Source organism: Leiobunum rupestre, chromosome 2 (assembly GCF_980474605.1).
Source record: "Leiobunum rupestre chromosome 2, qqLeiRupe1.1.hap1, whole genome shotgun sequence".
Lineage (NCBI taxonomy): Eukaryota > Metazoa > Arthropoda > Arachnida > Opiliones > Sclerosomatidae > Leiobunum > Leiobunum rupestre.
In genome coordinates this window covers 47,451,249-47,468,031 of record NC_143385.1, presented here as the reverse complement: position 1 = coordinate 47,468,031, position 16,783 = coordinate 47,451,249, and the positions used below count along the sequence as shown (strand labels likewise).

The 16,783-nt window shown below is 37.2% G+C and overlaps 1 long non-coding RNA gene and 2 other non-coding genes across 4 annotated transcripts; all 3 read left to right on the top strand.

The window, feature by feature from the left end:
- Positions 1-2,608: 2,608 nt before the first annotated feature.
- Positions 2,609-3,610, top strand: LOC149957674 (uncharacterized). Of its 2 annotated transcripts, none has more exons than XR_016478256.1 (5): positions 2,609-2,697; positions 2,778-2,885; positions 2,945-3,062; positions 3,123-3,209; positions 3,267-3,610. It is a non-coding gene; the product is annotated as an uncharacterized LOC149957674 (long non-coding RNA). The 2 variants fall into 2 exon arrangements; XR_016478255.1 differs by having other exon boundaries at positions 2,618-2,697; positions 2,775-2,885; positions 3,267-3,609.
- Positions 3,611-5,928: 2,318 nt separating this feature from the next.
- On the top strand, positions 5,929-6,047 carry LOC149957673 (5S ribosomal RNA). Its single transcript, XR_016478669.1, has one exon. It is a non-coding gene; the product is annotated as a 5S ribosomal RNA (ribosomal RNA).
- Positions 6,048-7,190: 1,143 nt separating this feature from the next.
- Positions 7,191-7,309, top strand: LOC149957672 (5S ribosomal RNA). Its single transcript, XR_016478658.1, has one exon. It is a non-coding gene; the product is annotated as a 5S ribosomal RNA (ribosomal RNA).
- The last annotated feature ends 9,474 nt before the right edge of the window (positions 7,310-16,783 follow it).

Sequence of the window (16,783 nt, the reverse complement as noted above, 5' to 3'; positions counted from 1 at the left end):
TGATTATTATTATTATTATTATTATTACATTTTGCTCTGGATCAAACTTGACATCTCTTGATCTGAGTACGTTATCGAGCTCCGGAACGTAAATTCGGTAACCGTCAGCGTCATCTTCATAGCCGACGAGGAGACCCTTGTATGCTTTCTTTCCAAGTTAATTCCGTTTCACCTTTGGAACGTGAACGAAGCAATCAGTGCCGAAAACCCTTAGATGCTTGATTGACGGATTTGGCTTTCCCGTCCAAAGTTCGTATGGCGTCTTCCCAGTAATGCATGTTGGAGCCGATCGATTCAGAATATAGACGGCCGTATTCACCGCTTCTGCCCAGAGCTTGGGTGGTAGCTCTGTCCTGGAATGCAACATGGCACGGACTGACTTCATGATTGTGCGGTTCTCTCGTTCAGCGACTCCGTTCTGTTCGGGCGTGTACGGCATGGACGTGCGATGTTTTAGACCTTCTTGAGAGGACCATTGATGGAACTCTGCGTTGACATATTCTGTTCCGTTGTCGGTGATCAGCTCTTGAACTGGGTAATTCCGGGTTCGGCAAAGAGCAAGAAAATCCTTGAAATAGTCGATGACCTCGGATTTCTTCGTAAGGAAGTAGACGGCTCGTATACTGGAATACTCGTCTTTGAACAGGAGGTAATACCTCTTCCCCTTCATGGACGGTGTCGGTGATGGTCCCCAGAGATCGGAGTGAATCCTTTCACCCGGCTTTGTAGCCTCCTCCAAACGAGTACCGAAGCTGTGCCTCGACATTTTTCCATAGATGCATCCTTCGCAAAGCTTGCTTGAGGTTTGGTTTTGGACTTCATATGCAAGTCTTCGCAACGTAGCTTCAACGTGCCGTTTACCCTGATGACCCAGCCTCTCATGCCAGACTTGAAGATCTGGGACTCTGTCATTTCTAGGATCGGCTGCTATGTGAGCGGAACGTTGTGGTTTCTCGACCTTGGCGTCCAAACGGTAAAGATCCTCAACTTTGCCAGGCAAGCAAAGGATTTTCTTCCCTCCAATGTTTTCATAGACCCCGCAAGAGGTTGCTGTGACTAGGAACTCAAGGTTCTTGTTCCTCTTCATGACGCTTTTCAATGAAAAAACGCTACAGGCGAAATCGTTAATGTGCCAGACGTTGTGCACAATTTCGTAATAGCGTTTCTTTCCAATACGGAAAAGAAATTTGATATCTCCTTCCCCATCGGCGGTCATCAGTGTCTTGTTTCCAATCTGGAGAGTTGCTGGAGTGGTGAACTTGCGGAATGTGAGGAAATTCGTGACGTCGTTCGTAATGTGCTGTGATGCACCCGAATCGAAGTACCAGGCTCCTTCAGAAGAAGAGCTGACAACTAAGCCATTAGCTGCAATCATGCCTCCGGCTCTGTCACATGGATTCTCTTGGTTGCTGCTACTTCTGGATTTCCTTTTCAGAGCTCGACAGTCTTCGATGACATGCCTTTTGTTTTTCCTGTTCTTCTCGGTTGAAGTATGGATGTGATGACCCTTACTATTGCGTTTCACCATCAGACCAGAGGAATCTCTGAAGACGTCTTCCTCTCTGGTAGCTCGACCAATTAACAGACGTTCCAATTCGGCGACGGTCTGTTTTTCTGTGGGCATTGTGTCCCAGAGCATGCCGAATTCTCTGAATCCTTCCTGAGGTAAAGACTCGAAAATACAGGCGATGAGAATGCAGTCATCGAAGGATATGTCCTTTTCTGAATGTGCCGTTGAGAGAATATCTGCCCAAAGAGAGCACATCTGGGCAATGTGGGTAGCCATGTCGACATCAGGCGACTTCGTCGTGCGCATTAGCTGCGCCAGGAGCTTTCGCAGACGATTGGACGATTTCTGCTCGAAGATTTCAAGTAGCTTATCCCACATCTCCCTCTGGGTGTCGCAGTTGGCGATCATGTTTTGGACCTTTTTGGACAAGGCTGACCAGATGATGCCACGGACTGTACTGAAAGCCACTCGGTACTTCTTGTTTGAAGTGTATTCAGATCTCTCTGCTACTGTTAATGGTTCCGTTGGTTCAAGCCATTCGCCAGTAAGGATCTCGTATACGTCTCGTACGGTTAGAATGTCGACGATTTGTCTTTTCCAACTCCTCCAATTCTCCGGACCTGATAGTTTCTCGACGTCTTGACGAAAAAGACTATCCATGGTTACTAACGGGAACTGTTGACAGGATACGGATTACGGTGATGGTAACTGAAACCGGGATACAGCAGACTAGATCATCAGCATAGCAGTGGCGCAGTGGAAGCGTGCTGGGCCCATAACCTATTGGAGTTTTAAATCCAATGTTAATCAGCAGAGCTACCCTACACTAACTAACTAACTAATGAAACTAGTAAGAAATCATAACGTAGTGATTTAAAAAGACAAACGTTTATTAAGAATGAATACTTTACAAGATGAACGACATATTAGGAGTGACGGTAATAATAATCGCTGTAAGCGAATATATATATACACATAAGGTTAAAAAATAGTAATATAAGATTAGTGATTAAAAATATATCTTATTTACAATAAACATTTTTTAACCTATTAAAAAAAACTAAACGAGAAAAGCCGATAACGGTTTTTATCTTCAACATAAAGTCATCCATTTCTTCCTCTAGAGATTCTTCTTTAATAACTCTAAGTTCGTTGGTTGGAACTGGCACCATGCACAAATTTGGAACGTGAGTGTTGTCCAAAGCAATTAAGTGGCCACTTTTTTGATTTTCAATTTTAGTAACCAACGTGTTTATGTATGCAGCAGTGAAGTTTCTACAAGTAGGATTGTTGTTCCAACCTCCTCGCTGACGAATTGTGTTAAAAACTTAAAATATAACTCTAAATGGTCCTGCGAAAGTTTTTAAGTTAAAAGGTACCTTAAAAAATAAACAATTGTTTGCAAAATCTGGTATTTAAAAAAATATACTTCAGTGGTCCATCAGGGGGAACAATGTACTTCTCTCCAATGTCCAAAACACTGTGAATTGTGACACCAAAACCAATAATGGCTGTCTTTCTTTGGCTTTAAAAAAATCAAGTTGCCTTCCAGGTCTGTTAAATTGAATAGAAGTTCTTTAGTCTTCATTATGTAACATTTGGTTATTTCAAGGTTGGAAAGCCGAATTGGTGCCTTGTAACCTTTAGCCCATGGATTTCGAGAGTTCAATACCTCAAACAAACTGCAAGGGACAGTGAGGTAAGATACGGTGTCAAAATTGTGGAGAAAAGTTGCTTAAAAATTGTTTTTTTGTAGATACCGATCAATTTTTGATATAAATTTAGATGTTGGCCCGCTTCCTTGAAACACTGGATCACCAGCCTCTTTCAAAAATTCTATGCTTTTTGCCACAGAACTGCTAACTGTTTGTGCGGCCAAGTTGACTTTCATTTTTTGAGTTTTAAACTGTATATGAAATTTTGATAATTTGTTAACCAACGTTAATCCTTCATATTCTTGATACCTCTGAAGGATGGCAATATATGCCCATTCGAATTTCTAAATATTTACATTAAATGTTGTTCAATTTCCTTGATAACTTTTTAAGGTGAATGTTAGATCACTTTTTCCCCTCGCAAAAACCGAAGGAATTGAGTCTTCCTTAAGAATTTTCCGCGTGACATCTTTCGCGTTTTTGCCAATATGATAATCTGATTCTTTAAAGTGTTTTCCACAAACAAAGTGATACTTTCCGGGTATTAAGTTCAATCGATTTATTGCCTTAAGATATTTTGAGCACAAGTTTAAGTTAGATTGAGGTAATCTTTATTGTGAAAAATGGACAATACAAGGTTTTAAACAAAGACCTGAAATTGTTATGATAAAAACAAGAAATACTTGTGAAATGGTATTTTTTCCTTTGGTGACCGACTTTGACGATTGGAAGCCACACAAGTTTGTACCATTTTCAATTGTTTGAAGTTTAAATTTACGTAAAATATTTTATTTCGCGTTGTCTCGGTAAGCAAATATGTTTTTGCGTCCAGCATTAGAATTTTCCGCTTTTTATAGTTTCTCCATTCTCCACCAAACGATTTGGTGGCGCCACGGAATTTTGTCCATATCACACATGAGACGCGCGTGGGACTGAAAACCGAGCACAAAAAGCTAGTGCCTTCAGAATCTTCAATACTCCGTCTAGGTAAAAGTATAGTTCCTATGTCTATGATGTTGACTTTCTACGGATTTATTTCACATTTATTTATGTTGTTAACCAAAATTGTCCATTGCCAATTTTCCTAACCTCCTAAGTGAGAATAAACTTAGTATAGTCAAAAGCCAATCATAAGATCCCCGTAAGTAAAGGTTTAGCATAGAGCCCCATGTTTACGGCATTGTCCACGCGAGTAGAAAATTAACGTACGACGATAAGCTTCGTGCGTCGATTAAATTTTGGTCACAAGTATCGGCGCCCACCGACCGAGTTATAAATTGAATATATGAAAGCTGTCTGCTTGTTCAAAATTATCTTCAAAACGGCTGATAGTTACATTCACAGAGGCGTAGTGAGGGGGGGCATACGCCCCGGGCGCCGACGGTCAGGGGGCGCCAAAGAGGCGCCTAAAGTATTAAAGCGGATATTGGAAACTTGAATTTTTTTTAATATATCAATTAAATTAATATTTATTTTGTTATTGATAATGATTAGGTTTCGTCTAAAAACAAGGAATTTTATGGCGGAAATTGGGGCCGGCGTAGGTGGGGGGGGGGGGGCGCCAATTTTGGAGTTTGACCAAAGCCGTCTGCTATTTCTTCACATATTTAGTTCGCGGATATTAGGGCAGATGGCACTATATTTTCTGAGCTCGAAGCTTATAGGGCAGTAGCGACATCTTCTTTTTAAAAATTTCTGCATTTAAAATATTATCTTACTTGGTGAAGCAGCCACTGTCGGGTTGAGAAATGCCACACAAAACGCGTCTACAATTCTACATGTCGAATTTGGAAAAAAAATACCTTCAGAAACACCACTCTTATTTCTAATAGCCAGTTATAGGCTCTGAAGAATCCTTTCGCAAAGATAAGTGTTAAAGCGATGAAATTGTGAGTAAGCCTTGGCTACGGTGCTAAGGGCTCGCGGCGGAGATTTATACCGCGTGGTTCTTAGTTTCAAAACGTCCGCGCAAGGCTTATGCGCATTCATAATGCATTTCGCGAAATTTATTTCAGAAATGCATAGTTGAGGACGTAGCCACTAGGAGGTGCAGATTTTGAATACCTACCTCTTAATAACGGGTATGTGATCGTAAAAAAATTGGTATAGACCTTTGCTTATTGGGACCTTATGATAGGTTTATGGTATGAATGGTTCGCGTTGTATTCTCGTTCGTCGTGGATTCAGGTACACTAAATTTAACAAAATGAATACTAAAAGTAAAAAATTTGAAATACAAATTATTATATATTTATTGTATTTAAAGAGTTATTTAAACACATTAATTTGTGATCTATGTCTAGCCCTAGCTCTTCACGACCAAGGAGAAAAAAAATGTGCCAATATTTTACGTGAGTTTCATTTGTTAAAGAATGTTATTAAAATTCTACCGCAATATTCGTTAGAAGTTTTGGCACACCACCCGACGGCAACGGCCATATCATATTTGAATCGTTGCTTATATGTTGTTAAACGTTCTTATCGCTTTTTCATTTGTCTGTAGTAGATGCTAGATCATAGGCGCTACTTCGGACATAGTCGCCTCGGAGAGATAAAAACTCCCGGCAAAGGGCGGTACTTAGCGCCATCTTTCGATATTAAATGTAAATTTTTTTTAATTAAAATGTTGTATTTTAAGAATTATTTAGACACATATTGGATTGTGGTGAATTCTGCTAATATTTTAAGTGTGTTGTAATTGTTAACGAAAGTTATTAAAATTCTACCGCAATATTGATAAGAAGTTACGACACACAGCCTGTTGGCAACGGCCATATCACGCTGAATACACCGGTTCTCGTCCGATCACCGAAGTTAAGCAGCGTCGAGCGCGGTCAGTACTTGGGAGGGAGACCACCTGGGAACACCGCGTGCCGTTGGCTCACTTTTTTTTTCGTGTTTTTCATTTTATTTATGATCATATCTTATTTGAGCAGGGAGGACAGATTTGAGAATATAAATTTGTTCATTCACCACCGAAAACTATCGCCTTCGGATCACCATTGAAAGTTTGAAACCAAGGTAGGTAGCGTCATGGAAGTTAATTAGTAGCGTATAAAGCAGACTGTATTAATTTTTCCTCGTCGTTAGACGTAAATTTGACTTTAGAAATAATAATACTTGCATTTTATTATAATATTTGAATCGTTGCTTATATGTTGTTAAACGTTCTTATCACTTTTTCATTTGTCTGTAGTAGACGCTAGATCATAGGCGTTACTTCGGACATAGTCGCCTCAGAGAGATAAAAACTCCCGGCAAAGGGCGGTATTTAGCGCCATCTTTCGATATTAAATGTAAATCTTTTTAATTAAATTGTTGTATTTTAAGAATTATTTAGACACATATTGGATTGTGGTGAATTCTGCTAATATTTTAAGTGTGTTGTAATTGTTAACGAAAGTTATTAAAATTCTACCGCAATATTGATAAGAATTTACGACACACAGCCTGTTCTTATCACTTTTTCATTTGTCTGTAGTAGACGCTAGATCATAGGCGTTACTTCGGACATAGTCGCCTCAGAGAGATAAAAACTCCCGGCAAAGGGCGGTATTTAGCGCCATCTTTCGATATTAAATGTAAATCTTTTTAATTAAATTGTTGTATTTTAAGAATTATTTAGACACATATTGGATTGTGGTGAATTCTGCTAATATTTTAAGTGTGTTGTAATTGTTAACGAAAGTTATTAAAATTCTACCGCAATATTGATAAGAATTTACGACACACAGCCTGTTCTTATCACTTTTTCATTTGTCTGTAGTAGACGCTAGATCATAGGCGTTACTTCGGACATAGTCGCCTCAGAGAGATAAAAACTCCCGGCAAAGGGCGGTATTTAGCGCCATCTTTCGATATTAAATGTAAATCTTTTTAATTAAATTGTTGTATTTTAAGAATTATTTAGACACATATTGGATTGTGGTGAATTCTGCTAATATTTTAAGTGTGTTGTAATTGTTAACGAAAGTTATTAAAATTCTACCGCAATATTGATAAGAATTTACGACACACAGCCTGTTGGCAACGGCCATATCACGCTGAATACACCGGTTCTCGTCCGATCACCGAAGTTAAGCAGCGTCGAGCGCGGTCAGTACTTGGGAGGGAGACCACCTGGGAACACCGCGTGCCGTTGGCTCACTTTTTGTTTCTAATGTACCAACGAATTGCTTCTTATGTCGTGCGTCAGACACATGGTATTATTGTTCTACCCATGATTGCCGAAATATGTATTAGCTGTCGTTGAATTTGCTTTACACGATTTGTAAAATAAGTATAATTTTCGTTGATCGTCCGTTAGCTTTGCCCATAATTTAAATTAAGTGTTTATAGGAACCATTTTTTGATTTGGAAAAATTAGGATAGAGTTTTCAAAAATTAATACTTCTCTTTCCCTCCCCCAGGCTAATTTTACCTCTTTAGGTACTCCCCTGATTTCGAAATAAATTCGGGCGAATTTTAGGTCACGTGACTCAGACCCGCTTCTGAAAACACATTATTATGTTGCTCCACCCCCAAAACTCAAACGATTCTGTTGCCTTAAGTCACCAACAGGAGCTGAAGTAAGGTACAAGAAGCAATTAACAAGTTGCCTGCAGGCATTTTACCCAAGAGTGGTTGACTCTTCCATACATTTTCGTGACCATTGAAACAGTTTTTTCTCTGTAATCATACTTCCCTCCGTTTCAGATTTGGAAATGGTGCTTATGTCTACTACACTTGTACATTCCGAATTTCGGCACAACACACGATACAGCAATTTATTTAGCTCACTCTCAAAAACAATAAATTAATTTTCCTTGGTAATATTTGCACCTTCTAAAGAATTGACGGATTTTGAAATGACGTTTTAGCGCGTGACACTACAGGTACATGTCTCGGGCACACAACCTTCTTTGCGAGCATTTTTGACCATAACATGTAGAGGTATTTTCACGCGCAAAATGAATTTTTAAAAGCTATTTGACGAATCTAATGCGCTGCATACATCTTCTGGTTCATAACAGTAGCGTAGCCAGGATTTGGTTTCGAGGAGGGCACACAATGAAAAAAAGTAAAACAAAAAATTAAAAAATTGTACATACAACCATACGTTTCGGGGGTCACGTCCCCCTGTGCCCCCCCCCCTTGGCTACGCCACTGGTTCATAAAAGGATCATATTTCTGTCTTCGGTGTTACATTAGTAATACTGCGGAGTGGTGATTCACATCCAGAGATTTGATCAGGACTAGAATGGGTATGAAATTTTAGATGAAGAAAAGGCATCATTTCGGCTAATTCAGTTCTAATTGGATTTCCATCAAGTTGCATTTCTACTGAATTACAACTATTCTCAGTTTGTGTGAAAATTGACCTAGCCAAGTTATAACTATAATAAGTTTGTTTAAGAAATTGATATTATTTGAGAATGGTTATTAATATGGTTGGTTTCTTCTTGAACTGAATGTGTACCTAGATGTAGTGTAAGTAATCTGGTAATGCGTCAGCTTTCAAATAATTGAATCCTAATTGTAAGCCCAACAATACTTAATTTTTTTTAAATATGTTATTAATTTCCGCCGTGTCATTTGGCCTTTTTGAAATAAGGAATTAATCGGCATTGGATAACTTATTATTAATGTACACAGAGAACTCCTTGGTCCTTGAAAAAATTGGAAACGAACTGCATTTACCGAACGATAGATGGCGCCAATGGTTTCGTAAAAGTAACGCTTCGGAGAAGAGGAATTCTTTTGCGTAAAGAAACTTTGAAAGTGACACCATAGGCAAACTACTAGACGACACAATCGAGTTCGAAAAAGCTAAAATTATACAAACACATAGTTTGGTCCACACTTTTAAAAAGGACAGAAATTAAATATGTTTAATTGAAGATATTACGATGTGATATTTAATTTAATCGGCGGCGCCCGATGGCGTTTGCCGGCGTAAGGATTCAAATGAGTTTAAGAATATACAAAAATTATTAACTAACGTGCGCATTCTTTATTCTAAAAGAAGTTACCTGTGCCTCTGTTTGAAACTTAAAATTTTAAAATTATGAACTCACGGGGAAAACAGAACAGCTCGTTAGTAAGATACCCTGTGAAAATAACGTCTGCTTCCCTAATTCAATTCATCAGCTTCCAACAGGAAATAGAAATAAGAAATAACGTACATTTTAACTATTTTTAATTGTTAAGATAGTTAAAAGGTACGTTATTTCTATTTCCTTTTGGAAGCTGATGAATAGAATTAGGGAAGCAGACGATATTTTAACAGGGTTTCCATGCACTTATCGCTTTTTAGTTTAATAATCGACGCGCCGCCGGCGAATTTTTTTATCTCGCCGCTATTTTTTTCAATCGAAGTTAGACAACTTTTGCTCTATTTAGTGGACTTTAACCTAAATAATATATCTCTTATAAAATATATTGTTAAAATGACTATAATTTAGGTTATTGCCAAATTTACAAATGAGCCAATCAACGCGAGGGGTACTTTTATGTCCCGTCTTTTGGGTCAAAACGTAGCTTAAGCATCTTGTTTTGATTTCGACGCTAGTGACATCTGTTGAAAAAAGAGGTACTTCACGTCGAGCCGACACTTCCTTTAAGCGCATATTGCACGGTGTTACCACGAAAGCAACACAAAACAGTGCAAACAATAAATTGCAAATATGAACCTTCCAAAGCTTCAATTTCATCCATCATAACCAACCCTTTAATGGGCTAAAAGCGTCTGCTAATTATCTAGTTTTCGATAGCAACCAAAAGATGTCGCGAATTAACGAAGTTTCAAATGCTCTTTCGAAACACTCCAAAAAGATGTAATTTAAATTTTAGTCGAGTTACTTGTTTTTGGCATTAAAGTAGCGAATTTCTGTCCACTATTTTAGTTTTTTTAGGAACGAATTAGTTATTTTTGGGGAAATTTTATTTGTGCTCTCAATTTCCATTCAAGAACTTTGGAGTTTACTATATTTTCCAAAAAAATTTCGAGGGTTATTGGGTTAACGTCTTCAAGAATTTAGAGGAAAATATTTAGTCTTTCCATTCAGACCACAGTATAGTAACACCTATAGAGGGCTTTCAATTTAAAACTCACGACGTCACCAATGTTATTCGCCTAATGAGAAAAACCAGTAACTGTCATGGCGGCCACGGTGAACACTACATCTGTGACGTCACACGTTTTCAAAAATGTATCAAACGAAAGCGCTCTATTGTAGATTTTTAGTTGAAAAATATTCAAAATATCTTGAATAAACTTCAGATGTGAACAAAAAAATCTTAAAGGGGTACTAGTGAACTGAAATTTTTAAAGGGATAGTGATATGTAAAATATTTAGGAAGTATTTTGAAATAAAAAGTTCTATTATTATTAAATTATTTCCAAACAATTTTTTTTTAAGAACTGACTGGCAATTAAAAATAATAATTTCAACATTTTTATCACACCGCGAAGATGCGTTATTATTTGGTTTGATCGAATAAAATCGTCCAGCGTGTCTGTACCCCACTTTCTCACACAGGCTCTTTTCTTTTTTTTAATCGCTGTTTTAAAAAAAACCTGTTCTGGTGGCAAAAAAAAGAACCCATAATTTATCTTTGGTTTTTTCTCTAATTTTTTTCTCGAAAGAAAAAGTGAAAATGTGCGCTAGATGTTTTCAGGGTCAAGTTCACAGACTTTTTTTTTATATTTTTATGTGGGTAATTTTTTTAGGCTAAGTGACAATCAAACCTAGTCTGAGATTTAAAAAATCTTTATTGTACCAGTATTTATACCTCAAATATTTTAAGGAGGTAATGCACCGGGAAGTTATAGATACGCGGGTTTCTCTTAAGAGAGTGCAAGGTTATTATTTTAAGCAGGGGCGCATTGAGCGGCTTGCAGACCTGGCGGCCGTCAATGGCGCCGAATCTCGAAGGGGCCCCAAGCTGGGAAGATTCATAGTTCAAAACTGCGACAACATAAAAAGCTAAAGATGCAATATTTCATATTATTCACGTATTCTACATTTAAACGCAAAGTGTTTACCCAATATCGGGTTTCTCTTAACAGAATATTTGGTTTCTCTTAACAGAGTATTTGGTTTCTCTTAACAGAGTATTTGGTTTCTCTTAACAGAGTATTTGGTTTCTCTTAACAGAGTATTTGGTTTCTCTTAACAGAATATTTGGTTTCTCTGAACAGAGTATTTGGTTTCTCTTAACAGAATATTTGGTTTCTCTTAACAGAGTATTTGGTTTCTCTTAACAGAGTATTTGGTTTCTCTTAACAGAGTATTTGGTTTCTCTTAACAGAGTATTTGGTTTCTCTTAACAGAATATTTGGTTTATCTTAACAGAGTATTTGGTTTCTCTTAACAGAGTATTTGGTTTCTCTTAACAGAATATTTGGTTTATCTTAACAGAATATTTGGTTTCTCTTAACAGAGTATTTGGTTTCTCTTAACAGAGTATTTGGTTTCTCTTAACAGAGTATTTGGTTTCTCTGAACAGAGTATTTGGTTTCTCTTAACAGAATATTTGGTTTCTCTTAACAGAATATTTGGTTTCTCTTAACAGAATATTTGGTTTCTCTTAACAGAATATTTGGTTTCTCTTAACAGAATATTTGGTTTCTCTAAACAGAATATTTGGTTTCTCTTAACAGAATATTTGGTTTCTCTAAACAGAATATTTGGTTTCTCTAAACAGAATATTTGGTTTCTCTTAACAGAATATTTGGTTTCTCTTAACAGAATATTTGGTTTCTCTAAACAGAATGCAAGGGTTTTCCTTTACAGAGAAATAGGTTTTCATTCAACCGGAAGCACAGTTTTCTCTATGCACAATATGTGTTTTGTAACACAGTGCAAATGTTTATCTTAAAACATAAACATTCGTGGTTTTGGTTCACAGACCAGAGCGCTGGTTGTCAAGCAGCTAGTACGCATATATTTGAAGTAAAAAAGACCAATTTCAGTTTTAATTAATAGCTGGCGCCACCTAATGATGAATTTATTTATTAAAGGCGTCTCGTTGAAATTGCCTTTGCCCTTACCGACTGTATTACATTAAATTTAGTTCGCTAGCAATTTTACCTGTACGCATTTCAAAGGAAAATATAATATTGAAATTAATACTTTAATAAAACCTTGGATCTAAGATCAAACTAGGCTTAACGAAATACAAATGGTAAAGCTAATTTTTTTGTAGGATCGTCGTAGTTAAGCGCACTACCATAAGTCTATAACTATTTTCCTTAAGTGTAGGATCGTCGTACCATAAGTCTATAATTATAATCCTTAAGTGTGTCCGTCAGTAGAAACATATGTAACATAATCACTCATAAGTATGCCCTTAAAAGCATTTTCGTTAATGAAACCTTGTTCACGGGATATGACGTAAATTACGTCACTTACAACTCCGTGACGAAATACGCGTCATCAACTTTACTGATGGGAAACGGAAGTTAGTGAGAATTCCTCGCGCGTTACTGGCTTTGCCCATGTCAAGTTTAGCTCGTGCCTCGCGATCACATGATTTCATTTCCATGGTAGCCTTTTCAATAGCGCAAGGATTATAAGCATTTTTGCATTTTTAGGTCCGCTCAATGTATGTTCCGCGTGAAACAAGGTCTCAATGGAAATATTATACAGAGGCATACTTATGAGTAATTATGTTACATATGGTAGAAATAATTAGTGATAACATAAGTAATTTAATCCCAATAAATATGACAATGATAAAAATTATCATCACATAACTGATTTTCGGAATTTATAACACATTCAAGGTTTAGTTCTCAGAATAGAGCCCCCTAGTGTATAAATATGCCCAAAACGAAATATATTACTCGGTTTGGTTGCAAGTCCAAGTTGGAACCGGGCCAGAGTGTCAGTGTTTGAACTTGAACTTGAACTTGTATGTAAAAAGAGTTTGCCCCGAAAATTATTAACGCAATAGGAAGTGTCATGCTTATCGTGATAATGTTACCTACGGTGATAGCTGTATTGGGTGTGATGTAAATTTTACGTCATACCCATCTTTTAAACAAATTAGAACGCGCGGTTCCTAGGCATAGGCGACAACGAGCTGAAGATCACTTAGTCACTCTGTCTGAAGTTGATCTCTATAATTTATCTTTGTACTACCAAAGATTTTCTCATTAACGATCTGAAAGCACTATTTTATTGAAGTCTATTTATTTATATTTAACACGAATTTAAAAATTACTCTAGTCCGTGGTCTAGGGGTCTAATATACTCTTTGCACTACCCCCCAGTTAAGCGACATCTAGCGCAAATTCAAAATGTCAGAAAAAAACTGTTTTCCTTTCACGTCCAGGCGTAGATTTAAGAAAGCTATGGTTGAACAGAGAATATGTGAGCTGTACCCGGTTCGCCTCTTGATTCCCAGAACGTAAACCACGCCCCTTTTTCCTTCGCAACCTTTCCTCTTTCATTGTACACCAGATTTCCGATATTTCTTAAGCATTTCCAGATTTCCAGGATTTTTCAAAATATTTACAGATTTTCAGGATTTTTATTATTATTATTATATTTCCAGATTTAAAGGTTTTCAAAAATATTTCCAGATTTCCAGAAATATCAAAAATATTTCCATTTATTTCTCTAGATTTACAAATTTTTTTTGTATTTCTCGATTTCCATAAATATCTAAAATATTTCCGTTTATTTCTCTAGATTTCCAATATTTCTTTATTTTCTCGAGATTTCTAATGTTTCTTTGGATTTCTAGATTTCCAGAAATATCGAAAATATTTATAATATTTCTCCTGTATTTCTAGGTTTCCGGAAATCACTATTTCGATTTCTCACTATTTGTACACCAGATTTCCTAAGCGACTACCCCCTCGGCCGTGGAATATATTCAAGGAATCATGAAAACTGAGGTTATACTCGCAATGACATGTTCTCTACGAACCCAAATACGTTCTTGGTGGATGAGCTGGCGATATCGTGAAATCGAAAGGAAGCCCTGAGAATGTCTCCGCCGTAATAAGCGCACGACGCCTTTGCCTGGAGCGACCAATTTCTATGGGCCTCCGAACGTTCGTAGTTAAGCAAAATCCTCCTTGGTCGAAGCCAGTGGCGGATACAGAAAAAACCCAAGGGGGGGGGGGGGGGTCAGAAGAAGTGTCTAGTTTCTCAGAATGAAAAATTTCTGAGCTTCTCTATTAGAATTCTGACAAACTAGACGCACCCTTGGTCACTCTCCAGATTTTTCCCGCAATTTTAGGGGGACTACCCGCTGTTATTCGTGCCCATAGTCAGCTACTTTTATTTCCCGAAATTGATTGATTTCCGTACTATAATTCCAAATAAATCATTATCCGTCTGAATCAACTGTGTTCCGTATTTTTGTCCAAAATCAATTTTTTACGTTTTTTTTTTCTGAAATCAATTGATATTTCGCAATATTGATAAAAATGAATTGATTTTTTTTTCTCGAATTATTGGTACTACTGACCAAAATCAAATGATATTTGGTATTCTTGGCTGGAATTAATAATTTTTTTCGATACTATTTACTTTCCGATACTATTGACCGAAATCATTTGTGGTTTTCGATATTGACCAAAATCAATAGATTTTTTCGATACTATTGACCGAAATCAATAGATTTTTTCGATACTATTGACCGAAATCAATTTTTGTTTTCGATACTATTGACCGAAAACAATTTTTGTTTTCGATACTATTGACCAAAATCAATTTTAGTTTTCGATACTTTTGACCAAAATCTGCTTTTGCTTTTGATACTTTTGACCAAAATCAAGAATGTATTGAAGTGACTAAGAATATTGGACTACAGGATTAAATTCGTCCGCTTTCCCATTCAAGTTTGCTATATGGTATGACCAAGAATGTATTGAAGTTACTAAGAATATTGGACTACAGGATTCTGATTCCCATCCTCGCAGCCTTTGTAGCTTAAATTCGTCCGCTTTCCCATTCAAGTTTGCTATATGGTATGACCAAGAATGTATTGAAGTTACTAAGAATATTGGACTACAGGATTCTGATTCCCATCCTCGCAGCCTTTGTAGCTTAAATTCGTCCGCTTTCCCATTCAAGTTTGCTATATGGTATGACCAAGAATGTATTGAAGTTACTAAGAATATTGGACTACAGGATTCTGATTCCCATCCTCGCAGCCTTTGTAGCTTAAATTCGTCCGCTTTCCCATTCAAGTTTGCTATATGGTATGACCAAGAATGTATTGAAGTGACTAAGAATATTGGACTACAGGATTCTGATTCCCATCCTCGCAGCCTTTGTAGCTTAAATTCGTCCGCTTTCCCATTCAAGTTTGCTATATGGTATGACCAAGAATGTATTGAAGTTACTAAGAATATTGGACTACAGGATTCTGATTCCCATCCTCGCAGCCTTTGTAGCTTAAATTCGTCCGCTTTCCCATTCAAGTTTGCTATATGGTATGACCAAGAATGTATTGAAGTTACTAAGAATATTGGACTACAGGATTCTGATTCCCATCCTCGCAGCCTTTGTAGCTTAAATTCGTCCGCTTTCCCATTCAAGTTTGCTATATGGTATGACCAAGAATGTATTGAAGTTACTAAGAATATTGGACTACAGGATTCTGATTCCCATCCTCGCAGCCTTTGTAGCTTAAATTCGTCTGCTTTCCCATTCAAGTTTGCTATATTGTATAACCTTGATTGCGCCTTAAATGCAGACGAACTTTCTCCACAAAAGCTGTGTGGATGGTACCAGGGGTTAATGCTATGCTCAAATATTCTTAGTAACTTCAATACATTCTTGCCAAAATCAATAGATTTTTTCAATACTATTGACCAAAATCAATTTTTGTTTTCGATACTATTGGCCGAAATCAATTTTTTGTTTTCGATACTATTGACCAAAATAAATTTTTGTTTTCGATACTATTGACCAAAATCAATTTTTGTTTTCGATACTATTGGCCGAAATCAGTATTTGGTTTTCGATACTATTGACCAAAATCAATTTTTGTTTTCGATACTATTGGCCGAAATCAATTGTTGTTTTCGATACTATTGACCAAAATCAATTTTTGGTTTTTCGATACTATTGACCAAAATCAATTTTTTGTTTTCGATACTATTGACCAAAATCAATAGATTTTTTAACATCCCTGTTCTGATGTTACATTTAGGTGGCTTCCAAAATGTTTCTCAATGCAGGACGAAAGTCAACAATTTTTTCTCATTTCTACGCTTAAGTTTTAGCTGAGATCAAAACATCCCTTTAGATCAAAACCGCCTTTATTAATATTCAAATATAAACGATCACGGCGTAGCCAGAAGAAAGGCCAATCAATACACCATCCGAAATATAACTCCAGACTGTAGTAGGGTTGGCGGTAGAAGCTGAATAAAAACATTCGACCCGAAATGGATCAAGCGTTCGTCATTAATAAAGAAAAAAAAAGAATAAGAGACCCACAAACGCGTCACGTGCTGTGGCACGTGCGGCGCGTATCACGTCCGTTTCCCGCGTGCGTTTCGTGCCCTCCCCCTCCTTTCTCTCTCGCCCCCCACCCCCTTTCTCTATTCGCGAATGTTTACACGCGTGACGTCACGGACCTTTGACACGAAAAAAGGGGGTCAGCGCGC